General features: G+C 56.0%; 1 protein-coding gene across 1 annotated transcript in view; it reads right to left on the bottom strand.

Moving 5' to 3' along the window:
* TSPAN14 (tetraspanin 14) overlaps positions 1 to 9609 on the bottom strand; it is a 57079-nt gene extending 47470 nt beyond the window's left edge. Inside the window, exon 1 of the mRNA XM_058542786.1 lies at positions 9510 to 9609. The gene's annotated coding sequence lies outside the window, so the exon portion shown is untranslated. The remainder of the gene's footprint in view (positions 1 to 9509) is intronic.
* Positions 9610 to 12136: the final 2527 nt, after the last annotated feature.

Raw genomic sequence — 12136 nt, 5'->3', positions numbered from 1 at the left:
CTCCAGCTACCCCTGCAGTCCCTCCCGCTCTAGGCTCCGACTGCAGGCACACAAGACCCCTCCAATAGAAAAGCTCAGAAACTTGCCTTCCCCCTCTTGGAATCAAACAGTACGCTTCTTTTCCTGGTAAGCTCCCCATGCCTGGACTCCTGTGTCGCCGTCTCTACTGCAGACCCGCGCACACATGCAGGGCATTCCTACGGCCCGGCTTGTAGAGACAAAATCCCGACAGCACTCAGTGTCCATCAACAGGGGCTGATCAAGTGAGCCAGGCTCACAGCGAGGAGTGACGGTGCCCGTCCCAAGATCAACTCTGGAGTGGGGATCAGCCAGCGCAGGACAGCAGCACTGGGTGGCAGTGCAGGAACTAACAAGGGGCGAGAGATGCTCCACTGGGCACCCTGCATCTGGTGAGAGGCCCCAGGGGAGCAGAACTGAAGGGTTGGGGATGGAAACACTAATTTCCACTGTGTATCTTTATGTGTTTTTCACAGTGTATACATTCTTTTTAAATAAAAAAGTTAAACCTAAATCCACATTTAAAATCCCTCAAGTTTGTGGCTGTGATACCAGCTCAACACAAGGTTGACATGAAGGAAGCCATATTGTAGAAAAGAAACCCTATTGTAACTTTGAATGACCACTGATGAACCCAGATATGCTCTGTGGATTTTATAGCCCCTCCCAGCTGCTATAAGTTGATAACTTTGTTCTCTTGAGTTCCTTAGCGATGTAATGACCCCCAGGCAGAGTCTACGCTGATAGCCATCATCAATGACAAATGAAAGATCAGGGTATAGGGCATTGCTCAGGTCTCTGATGCACATCCAGTAAAACCAAAGACTATTAGGAACTGAGACCAGATGGATTCCACACCCAGAGACCAGCCCCCTATATAACTGGCCTACAATGTAATCTTTGTTCTGTAAGATGGTTCTTTTGGACATTAGTCGGCCATCTTCCCTCTTGCCAGCAAGCTGTAATAAAGTCCTTTCTCTCCTACTTCCTCGCCTCTTGACTACTGGCATGTCTTGCAGCAGGCAGAAGACCCCCACCTTGGGCAGTAACAGCTGGAGGCACAAAAAATTTTACCTGTAGCTCTCTGCAGGCAGTTTCTGGCAGAACAAGGAGTAGTAGGGGGAGGAGGGGAGAGAAATGGGGTTGGGGGGGGAAGCAAGTGCCAGCCTCTGGAATCAAGACTTAACAACTCAGAGAGCTTCCTGCTCACAACTCCTCCCCAAGTCCCACAATAGGAAGTTTTCCTAGGAAGACCAAGAGCACACTGTGACAGGCAGAAGGGAAACCTGAAGTTATTCCATACAGAGGACAAAGGACAACCTGTAGCCAGGCCACTCAGTGAGACTGTGAGAGCCCCAGGTTTGGGCAATGTCGTGGTAGGGAGAGGCCTGAATGCAGGCATCCCAGGCCTCAGCAGGGACCATCTCAGGGCCTCCCCAGTCATCAGGGAGCTCAAGGTCCTGGTGTCATGAACCCATCCCAATTTTAGCAGGTAAAGAAAGTTATTTCAACAGATTTCTAGGCCTGGCCTAACTCCAAGGACAGGCTAAAAACAGTTTCTCCAAAATTCCAGCTCAAACCCCCGATCTCTTAACCACTAAACTCCACGTGCCTTTCAGGAAATGGAAGCAGCAAAATGGAGTTGTGAGATGGGTCTGTGTGTTTATTCCTCACTAAACGGATACACAAATGTTATCTAAAAGCCTCCTTGAACTGACACGTCCTTAAGTACTCTCCGCTCAGAAGCACAGCCGCATTTCCTCCGAGTGATCCTCCCCCTACAGACAATAAGCATCCCAGGCTCTCCTGCCGCGTGTGACACCAGCCCCTCAGAACCTGGACTGGCCAGACCACCTGGGGCAGGGAGTGGTTCATGGATGGAGCTCTTTTTACCCAGCAGAGCTCCCCTGCCCCACCCCCACAGGCACAAAGACCTCTCAATGACCTCAAGCTGGGACTGCCCAGGCCACAGAGAAAGAAGGTTGGAAAGAGGGAGGGTGCATGTTTGGCTTCCCTATTCTAGAAGATGCTTTCGGATGACTGCTCACTGTTCAACAGGTAGCCCCAGGAGTAAGGAGCACAAATGAGATTTCACATCAAGCAGAATCCTGCTGGCACTTGACGTTCTCCTACCTCAGCTGCTGGGAATGAGGTCCTGCCCCTCTCATGGGCCCCGCGCAAGCCCTTGGCAGCTCTTGCTCAGAATCCCACAACCCTCTGTCTGTCTGTCTTCCCACAGAGACAGCTTCAGGACTACGCTGACCCAGAGGGGCCCTGGACAGAACCTGCCCGCCCACCCGCACCTGGGTACACGTCACGCCCTCCTCCTTGCTCCCTCAGGAACCACCGATTCTTCTGATGACATGACCCCACAAAACTTATTCGTGTTTATACCACTACTTGTATTTCCCAGGAAGCAGCTAGGACAACAGGAGACAATGACTGTGGCAGGCAGGATGGCCACACAGAGCCAGGCTGTCACCACCACTGTTCCCTGCAGGGGTGGAAGCTGGCTGTGGAGCCTTCGGGAAGTGGGGAAGGCCCCCACCCGCAGCCAGCAGGTTTTCCTCACACACAGTTTTTTCTCACAATAGCGGGTGGCCTGGTTTGTAAAAAGCTGGCTGTTGAAAACAGGAGCAGGAGACACACGAATCAGGGTCATTTGTGCAGGGTGTGACCAAAGAGAGACGAGGGGCAGAGAGAACACAGGAGGAGCCTCCCAAATGGAGGAGGAGGAACAAGGTGGGCTGCACACAGCAGGGATCAGAAAGCCTTAGACAGGGGAAAGCAGCTGGGGTGCTCCCGCCAGGGGCCTGCCTTCCAGGCAGGGGCGGAGATCTCCCACAGCACCTCCCTCCCACCAGTCCCTCGGCTGTGGAAGAGGGAGAGAGCCATAAAGTCGTCAGACTGGTTTGCCTAGGATGGGAAGAGCAGGAAAGACAAGGTACAGAGGCCAAGGAAAGAGGGTCAAGCATTTGGAGGGCTGTCTGTGGTCCCGCACCCAACAGATTCAGCAACAGGAGCCAGCGTGGGTGGGCTGCAGGGAACGGAGGCGCCCCCGGGTCCACGCTATGTCCTGGGTGCAGAAGGGCAGTCCAGCCAGCTGGGAGTGAGGGAGCCAAGGGACAAGGAGCCAGCAGATGCCGAAAAGGACTAGGATTTCCGGAACCAAGGGAGAGACGCCCACAAGGAGGCACATCACTCCTGAGAAACAAGTATGAGTGCTGACGAGCTCAGGCCAATGCAAGAACCACGGGCAAGACCCTCAGGCCACAGCCAGCCTTGGGATACTGACAAAAAGGCTCTCCCCAGACAAACTTAGGCTCCTCGGGGCCCTCTGATGCACTAAGCCTGATCTTGGGTTTCTGTCTTTGTCCTTGTAGAGTCCAGTTTTAGCAAGAATCCTGCTAAATCAGTTTAACCAGGATTCCCCACCCTCCATATCTGATCACCCTCCATGTATGACCGAATTCCTCATCCTCCTAGTGAAATACCCCCAGGTAATATCTGATCACCTTAGCCTGCCTTCAACAAGAATCCTGTTAGGTCAGTTAGCAAAGAATTTACCCTATCCTCTTAGAAACTTTCCATCCATCGACCTGCACACCTCTGGCTCCTTGGCTATAAATCCCCACCTGTCCTTGTTGTATTTGGGGTTGAGCCCATTCTCTCTCCCCTACTGCAAAACCCCATTGGAGTAGTCCTTATACCTACTGCAACAGTCCTGAATAAAGTCTGCCTTATGTTTTAACACGTGTCAGGATAACTTTTCCTTTAACGATGAGGAGCTCGAAGTCTCCCCAGACTCCTTACCCAGAGTGTGAGAACCACCTGGTCTGGGGCTGGGGCTGGCCTCCCCCTTCGAGCCCCAGGGACACACCGTGTCTGCCTGGCAGAGGGGTGAAGGGTGAAACCAGAGAGCCAATCCACAGGTTGGCCAGACATTAGGGACCTGGCGAGGAAACAGGGTCTCCTCATGGCAATGGTCACTCAGTGGACAACCACTGAGTGGTCTCTCCGTAGCGCAGCTGGTGGCGGCAGCCCGGAGGCACCGAAGGAGCAGGGTCTGAGCACAGATGAGTGGGTGCCCCAGATCGAGGATCAAGACACTTCTGCAGCCGCAAGTCACACCACGGCCTGAACTGCTGCAGTGCATGTGGGCCCAGCCACCCCTCCCCGGGAGGCCCAAATCTGAAGCTGAGGTGGCCGTCTTCCTTATGCCCACTTGTCACTCTACAACACGCCCAGACCTCCTGAAGCCCCAGCAAGCTTGATGCTTTACGCACAAGAGCCTGCCTTGGGACCGTGCATCCTGGGATATGCTGCAGCCCCCGCCCTCCCAGGCTTCTCACTCAGACCTCAGGGCGTAGGTGGAAGATATTCAGGGGACACTCACTTAACTCCAGCTGCTGTGAGGGCCCCTCTCCGGGGTCTTAGAACTAGGAATTCCTCAAACCTCTTTTTCTAATGCTCCCTGGGCCCTGCAGAGGAGATCAGCACAGGCCCCACAGCTGGCACACACAGTCAGGGAAAACCCAGGGAGGAGGCTCACAAACCTCTCCTCAGGCTCAACCCCTGCCCAGCCCCTTGTCCTGGCCCCTCCCTGAACCTCACTGCCGCAGGAAAGCCCAGCCACAGCTCCCCCAATTCCAGGAAACAGAGTCTGTGGCAGCACCAGCAGCTCACCTCTTACCCAGGATCCCCAAGGCCACTGTAGAGCCAGTCACCATGGCTCTCAGCCACGTCACAAGGCTGACAGGGCCCAGGGGGGAGGGGCTGGTCCCTCCAGCTATCTAGCTGATGGACACCAGGGCTCTAAGCCTTCTCCCCGCTGCTCAGAGAAAGAGGCAGAACAGACCTCAATAAGTGAAAGGTTTTAACTCCAACCTGCCCAGGCCCACTTAAGCTCAGAGGACCAGGCCTACTGCCTCTGAGAGAAAAACCATAGCAGAGCACAGCACAGCACAGCCCAGCCCAGCCCGGCCCCACCCAACCCCACCAAGCCTGAGAAGTGCGGCTCCCAGATTCAGCTGCTGGTGACCAATTGCTGAGAGCTGTCCCTGTGACAGCAGCACACCCAAACGGGGGCACCAAGCCCAACCCAGGGGCTTCACACACTGTTCCCCAACCTGAAGCAGGCACTTACGCTTCACGGGAGTCCAGAGACATGAAGGGCACTCTTCTCACTTTACAGAGAACACCAGGTCCAGGAGGGAAAAAAAACAATCAAAGACTGTCTAGGTCAATCAGCTAGAAAGCAGACACAACGCGAAAGCTGGCCTCACCACTGTCCACTCTACGAGCTGGACAACATTCCTCGCCTTCACATCTGACCATCAGAGGCACTGAACTTCCCACGGGCCAGGCCCTGTGCTGTTCCAACACAACCACTCGCTCTTGTCTGAACCAACAAATATGCTGTTAGGTTAGAAAATGGATGTGGGGATGTTATGAACAGCCCACGCTGCCTCAGTCCAAGGACACTGCGACAATGGAAGATAAAACAGACGGGGGATGCTGGCATCCACCAGGACCAAAGGTTCTCCAGTCACTGGTCTACACAATCCCCAGGGTCTTGATCACCAGCTGCAAGTAGGCTGCCGTCACAGACCACCATCACCTCTCCCTCTACTCCAGGTGGGAAAGCAGAGGCCCTGAAAAATGAGGAAATATGACACGACACTGAGTTAACCACAAGGCAGAACCTGGGGTCTCACCACCTCCACCAGTGCTTCCTGGCCTGCTGGAAGCCACCAGAGACCAAGGAGGTCTTGGTCTCTTGAAGCTCTTGGTCTGACCTAAAGCACAAAAGGAAGGTCCATAGTGTGGCCGGCTCTTTAACATCCCGTAAGGGTGGCTCGAGTGGAAAAATGTAATTAGCAAAGGGGTTCTACCCTCTCCCACAGGCCAGAGACCACCCCAGCCCCACACTCAAGCCTGTCCTCCTTGAGCTTCCATCCTTTAGGAACCTCACCACCTGTCCTGTCCACACCCCTCGGCCTGCAAGCTCACCCCAGAGTCCCAGAAATGGAAGGGGAAGGGCAAGGCCTACAGGAGTGCCTGTCCCTGCTCCTGCTTCTAGGAAAGGCGGCTGCCCCTACGAGCCACATACAGGTGGAGCACGGGAAGTCCAGGAAGTCCAGGGTCAGCTGCAGGGCAGTGAGGGGCAGCAGGGGCCTGCTTCCCTTCCCAGGGCATTCATATCCCTCTTTAACGGTCACCAGGACCCAGCAGCAGGAAACAGGGATCATCATGCCAGCTCACAGCCCCTAGCACAGGCCAGATGCTGAACACAGGCTTAACAAGAATCCCTGGGACTCACCACTAGTCCTGGGGCCCACGAATGAATGAATGAATGAATGAGTGAAAGCAGACCCCAGACACTCAAGGAACTCGCCCAGGGCCAGAGGAGCCTCACTGCCCTCACACCATTCTTGTCCACCATACCTCGGCCCTTCAACTCACATCTCAATTCATCTGTAACCTACGCAGCGTTTCTTTAATTTACAATCAAGGTTTCTGGTGACACAAAAACCTGTGACACCCGGACCCAGACCTTGGGAAAAAGTCACAGAGGGAGGCACAGGGGCAGCAGGTGGTGGGCTGTCTCCCCCTCACTCTGTAGTAAGTATGGCCATCGGACTGCTCTGCCCAGTGAAATGCCATTTCCGGGTGGAAACTTTAGGAGCCAAGGTGAGAGTCATCATGCTCTCTGCCCCTCTGTCCAAGTGACCAGGAAGGTTCCAATTAATCAGCAGGGGTCCTACAGTGAGAACGTAAAGCAGATATGCAATGGATGTAGTGTGAGCAAGAAATAAACCTCTGTTGCTTTAAGCCTCTGAGATTTGGGGATGGTTAGCACAGCAAACCCTGATCTACCCAGACAGATACAGGCAGTGACTCCCTCCTCAGTCTTCCACGGTAGTGCTAGTCTTCCCATTCCCTGGCCTTAGGGAGACAAAAGCTCCATCTCCAGCCAACGGGCAGGGGTTCAGGGGCCCCTCCATGCTCCCAGACAGAGGACATGCTTTCAGAAGCAGGGGTGATGAGGGACTGCACTGAAGGACTTACCAGTTCTGCTGTGGGCCAGGCGTGCTCCTTGTACGAATTGACTTTAACAGGAAGGCATTGTCTAAATCAGAAATGAGGACACCCGGTCCCACTGGGACCTTGAGCAACTCACTCTGTGACCCTCTAGGCCACAGTTCCTCATCTGTAAAATGGGATGTTAGCACAATCTACCACATTGTCCTGTTTGAAGGGTTAAATCAGTTCATACAAGCAAAGCTCCTAGAATGGTGCTTGGCCCAAGTCTCAACAAACTCACTATGACTATGCTCTCAAACTTCCTGCATGATTGCTGTATGCTTGTCCACAACCTCCAGCGCACTTTAAACCCAGCAAAGGTTCCCCAGGACTGGCATAACGGCACTCTGTCGGCACCACCAAACCGAGCTCTACATTGGTTGATGTTTAAACAAGTAACAAGTCAAATTCCTAGCCCTGGTGGCCTAGAGTGAGGTCTCAGGAAATGTTTCCAGAACAGGACTTCCTGAACTCCCTACTCCACTACCACCACCCTCCCACACGGGGCCTGAGCTTTGTCCTCCCACTCCCAAACATGGGAAGGGAGGCACCCTCACCTGTCCTCAGAGATTAGCACAGCTGCCCAGCTGGTCAAGGAGGAACTTCCCTGGGTGGCCAGCCCTTCTGCAGCCCCATCCTCCCAGAGGCATGCACAAACTCTAGAAACATCCGTGGGCTTGGACTCTTGTTTGCCTGAATAACGCTGCTAAGCTGAGACCAAGCTCAGATCAGTCACCACCACTGAGCACCTGCTACACGTCCAGCCTGGCCTCCAAGACCACACAGAGCTCACAGCCAGTCAGGCTGTGCCAACAGCACTGGCACCCCACAGACTTCCAATCATGCTTTGTTGAATGAATTGAAGACCACATTTCGTGGTCCAAGCAGTAGAGTTCAGAGATGTGGAGATGGAGATATCAAGAAATTCTCCAACTAAAGGTGGAGTGCAACAGAAGATAATGCAAATAAGAAGGGAGGGGAAAAACCCTCCAGTGGCCCCAGCTTCAAGTCCTGTCTCCCAGACAAGAAGGATCCTTGGGAGAAGACAAAGCTTGGAGACAGCTGAGAGGAGCTGGAAGGGCATGCAAGGCCGAGTTGAAGTATGGGCTTCATTCTGAGGGTGCCAAGGCCCAGGAGGATCCCTAGGAAGAATGGCGCCTCCACCAACCATGGGGCTGGCCGCATGTAGAAGGAATTCAGGGGTGCTAGGGGTGATCTAATGGCCTAGACTCCAGGTCTCCCTTCATAGATAGGTAACGGGGGCCCAAACACTTAGCAGGCACTAAGTTCTCCTGTGAGGTCAAGGGGGAGGGGGAGGCTACTTCTGAGGATCTGGCAGGCAGCTCCACCCCGTCCTATCAGCCCAAGGGCAACCTCCATTTCAGAAGGGAAGACCCCTAGACAGCGGACCACTAGAGAGAGCATAGCTGCAGAGGCTCCAATACACGGCCTGCATGCACGGCCCAAGACGACTGGATACCGGCGCGCTCACCCTCCGAGAGGCAGCCAGGCCAGGACCAGAGCCCACGACCACCCTCCCTCCCCCGGCCCCACAGCAAGCAACGCTTCTACCTGACACCAACTTCAAGTCCCCTTAGAGAGTGTCCCAACGGTCCCGGGGCCAAAGTCTCTACACACACACACACACACCCCACCCACACGCACCCCTAGCTCTCCCCGGCAGAAGCACTGGCCCGGAACGAGCCCACCCCGTAGCCACAGACCGCACTCGATGGAAGCGCCAGTTGGGGCAGGAGTCAGGCTCTGCTGCCAAGCACAGCACCAAACGACCGACACGGAGGAGCTGGGTCACCACTTACTCAAACTCCGGCCGCCCCAAACGCGTGCAGGCCAGAGGGGAACGCACCGCGGGGGCGGGCGGCTGGGAGCACACCTACGGCGGGGCGAGGAGGGGACCGCCCCATAGTCCGCACCACCCTCCACCCCCGGCCCGAGCTCCGGCTGCCGAGGGGCCGTGACGGAGCCCAAAGAACGCCCACCCCAGGGTCGCAGCTGGGGACAGGCGGCAGAATCCGACCCGCGGCGGTCCGGCCCCTCCCCCCCCCCGGAGCGCCCCATTCCCGCCCGGCCCGGGCACTCGTCCGGGAACACGGACAGGGCGAGGGCGACAGCACCCCGCGCGACCGCCGGGTCTCCCGCCGCTGCTCCCTCCCCGCCCGGGCCCGAGTCCGGCTCCGCGGGTCCGCGCCCAGGCCTCCCGCCCCCGCGGCGATCCCGGCAGACAAAGCCAGCGCCGCCCGCAGGCCGCCCCGGGGCAGGAGAGGGAGCCCGAGGGGCCGCACCGGACCCGGGAGAAGTCCCCGTCCCCGGAGGACGCTCGGGGGGCGGCCTCAGACAATACGGGGCCGGGCCCGGCGCTCCGCCGGGCTCCGCACTCCACTCACCGGCGCGACCGCGGCCCCGCACGGCCGAGGAAGTTGGAGCAAGTTGGGCGGCGCGGGGCGAGAGGGCGCGACTCCGGCGTCCGAGCGCGGGGCGGGGCGGGGCGGGCACCACCTCCCTGCGCCGCGCGATGCGGCCCCGCCCCGCTCCCCCGCGCGCCTGGCCCGCCCCTCCGCGCACCCCCCCGCGCGCGGTCTGGTCCCCGCCTCCGCCCCCGCGCCCCGCCTCCCGTGGGGCGTGGTCCCGGCCCGCCCCTTTGGCCCGCTTCGGGCGGGGCCGGAGGCGGGGACCGCTGGTGCGCCGTCGTGTGCGCGCGCCCAGCCTGGACCCGCCCGAGCGCTGGTGGTGGCGGGCTGCGCGGACGGCGCGCTGGCCTTGCCTCTGACCCTGCTTGTCCTGAGCCAGAAGCGCGATTTGTGGGAGCGAGGGGAGCCCACATTCCCAGGGAGACGGGGTGACCGGGTAGAGGTGGGTGCAGGATTAGAAAAAATGGCTGTATTGAAAAGAGAAGGCGTTCCTGCCAGGCCCTAGAGGCTGGAGTGGGGAGAGGCTTCCAGAGAAGGATAGACAATTAACATTTTTATATTTCTTTGCAAACCGGGCGGTCAGGACTCGCTCCTTCCAGCCTTGGTGCTAAAAATACCGAGCTTTCTTTGGACCGCCTGCTGAGACATGTGCCTCACCTTCTTCCTGAGGAGATGGCTGGGAGGATTCTTGAGGGGGAGGGAGGAGGCTCGAGGGACGGCCGTAGTGGAGGGGTGTTCACACCGTCGGCTGGGTTCTGGTGGTACAAAGGCTGACCTGGTCTCAGCCCGCCTGTCTATAAAGTGAGGCGCAGGCACACTCCCGACTTTTAATCTCATTCAGGTGGAGGAGGGCTAGGGGGTCTGCTTTGCTGGGCAACAGGAAACAAGGATCCGTTAAAACTGGGTCAGGAAGCTAGTTGCACCACATTCTAGCGCAAGGAACCAACAGGTTAAGTCCAGTGTAAGGAGGAGATCTTGAAAAGGAGACTGTTCAGTCCATGCCCAGTTTCTTTATTAAGGGGGATGCAGCCTGTCTGTGACCCCTGGCAGCTCAAGGACCTCCTTGGGGCACCTGTCCATCCAGTCCCCCTTCAGCAGACAGTGAATGCTTGATGGAGTGCCTGATCTGTGCCAGGCCCTGTTTGGATATAAATGAGTAAACAAGACAACTGAGGCCTCTTGCTCCATAAAGTTTATTTTTAGTGGAGAAGACAAATAATTGCAAGTTGAAGTAAATGCTGGGGCAAAAACGGGCTGGGATAGGGAATAAGAGCTACTTTAGATGGAGCAGTCAGGGAAAGTGTCTTTGAGGAGGTGACTGTTCAAACTGAAGTCAAAACAGTGAGGAGATAGCCTTGGGGAAAGCAGGGTGGAGACATCAGGTGGAGAGCAGTATGTGGGAGGCCTTGAAAAAGGTAATCCCGATGTGTGGAGATGCTGAAAGAGAACCACTGTGGCTGGAGTAGGGAGCCAGGATGAAGGGGGGAGGTGGGCAGGGGGCCAGGGCTTGCCAGACTGTCTAGGAATGGAAACTTTGTATTAAACCATTGAAGAATTTTATGCAGAAGACTAACGTGTTCTGATTTACTGCTGTGTGAAGAATAAATTGGGTGGGTGGCAGGCCAAAATAAAAGCAAGGAGACAATTAGACTGTTGTGGCAGCCCAGGCCAAAGATAATGGCAGTTTGGACGGAATTGGTGGCCATGCTAAGATGAGTGGTTGAGAGATGCTGTCTTGGATGTGGACTTGACAGGACACAATGATAGGATGGGTGTGGGGAAGGCAATGGAGAAACCAAAGGTAACCCTCCGATTTCTCGCTGGAGTAAGTGGGTGGACAGTGCCTCATTTACTGGATGGGGTAGCCTGGAGGAAAGGGGCTCCAGCTCCGGGGAGGAACATCAGGCATTCTGTTTTAGCCAGGTTGAGTTTGAGATGCCTGTCAGAGATCCAGTTTGATTGTCCAGTCACCAGGAGCTCAGAAGAAAGGGGTGGGGCTTTGGGACACATCATCTTAAAGATGGTAAAGGCCATGGGATCTGAGGAACTGGCTTAGAGTGAGGAGGTGGATGCAGAGGAAGAGAGGGCTCAAGAGGGACCCAGAGGAGTCAGACGGGAGCCAGAGCAGGAAGGAAGACTGAGAAGGAGAGGCTGGGGAGGGAAGCAGAGAACCGGGAGAGTGCTATATCCCAGAGACTAGGGAAGGAAAGTGCTGCCAGAAAGGAGTGGTCAGCTGTGTTAGATGCTACTTAGAGATCAGATACAATGAGGACAGGGAAGGATCCATTCACTCTGGCAACAGGGAAGTCATTGGTAAACGTGGGAAGGGCAGTGTCCCTGGAGTCGTAGGGTGGGAGCCAGGCTGTGGTAGAGCTATCACGTTTGCACAGCTTGTCTAACAGGGGACAGAGAACTGGGAGGGCTCTAGAAAGGAGTGTGGAATCGTAGGAGTCTTTGGCAGAGATTGCTAGATGATCCTAATAGCCATTCTCCCCCTCTTCCTTCATCATAGAATTTCTAGCTGGCCACATGGCTTTCCAGAATAAAAGCAAGTTTCTCAGACTCCCTTGCAGCTAGGAATAGTCATATGACGCAGTTCCAGC

This window comes from Diceros bicornis, chromosome 6 (assembly GCF_020826845.1).
Source record: "Diceros bicornis minor isolate mBicDic1 chromosome 6, mDicBic1.mat.cur, whole genome shotgun sequence".
Classification (NCBI taxonomy): domain Eukaryota; kingdom Metazoa; phylum Chordata; class Mammalia; order Perissodactyla; family Rhinocerotidae; genus Diceros; species Diceros bicornis.
Note: the sequence above shows the minus strand (reverse complement) of the source record. Positions and strands in the feature narration are given on the sequence as shown.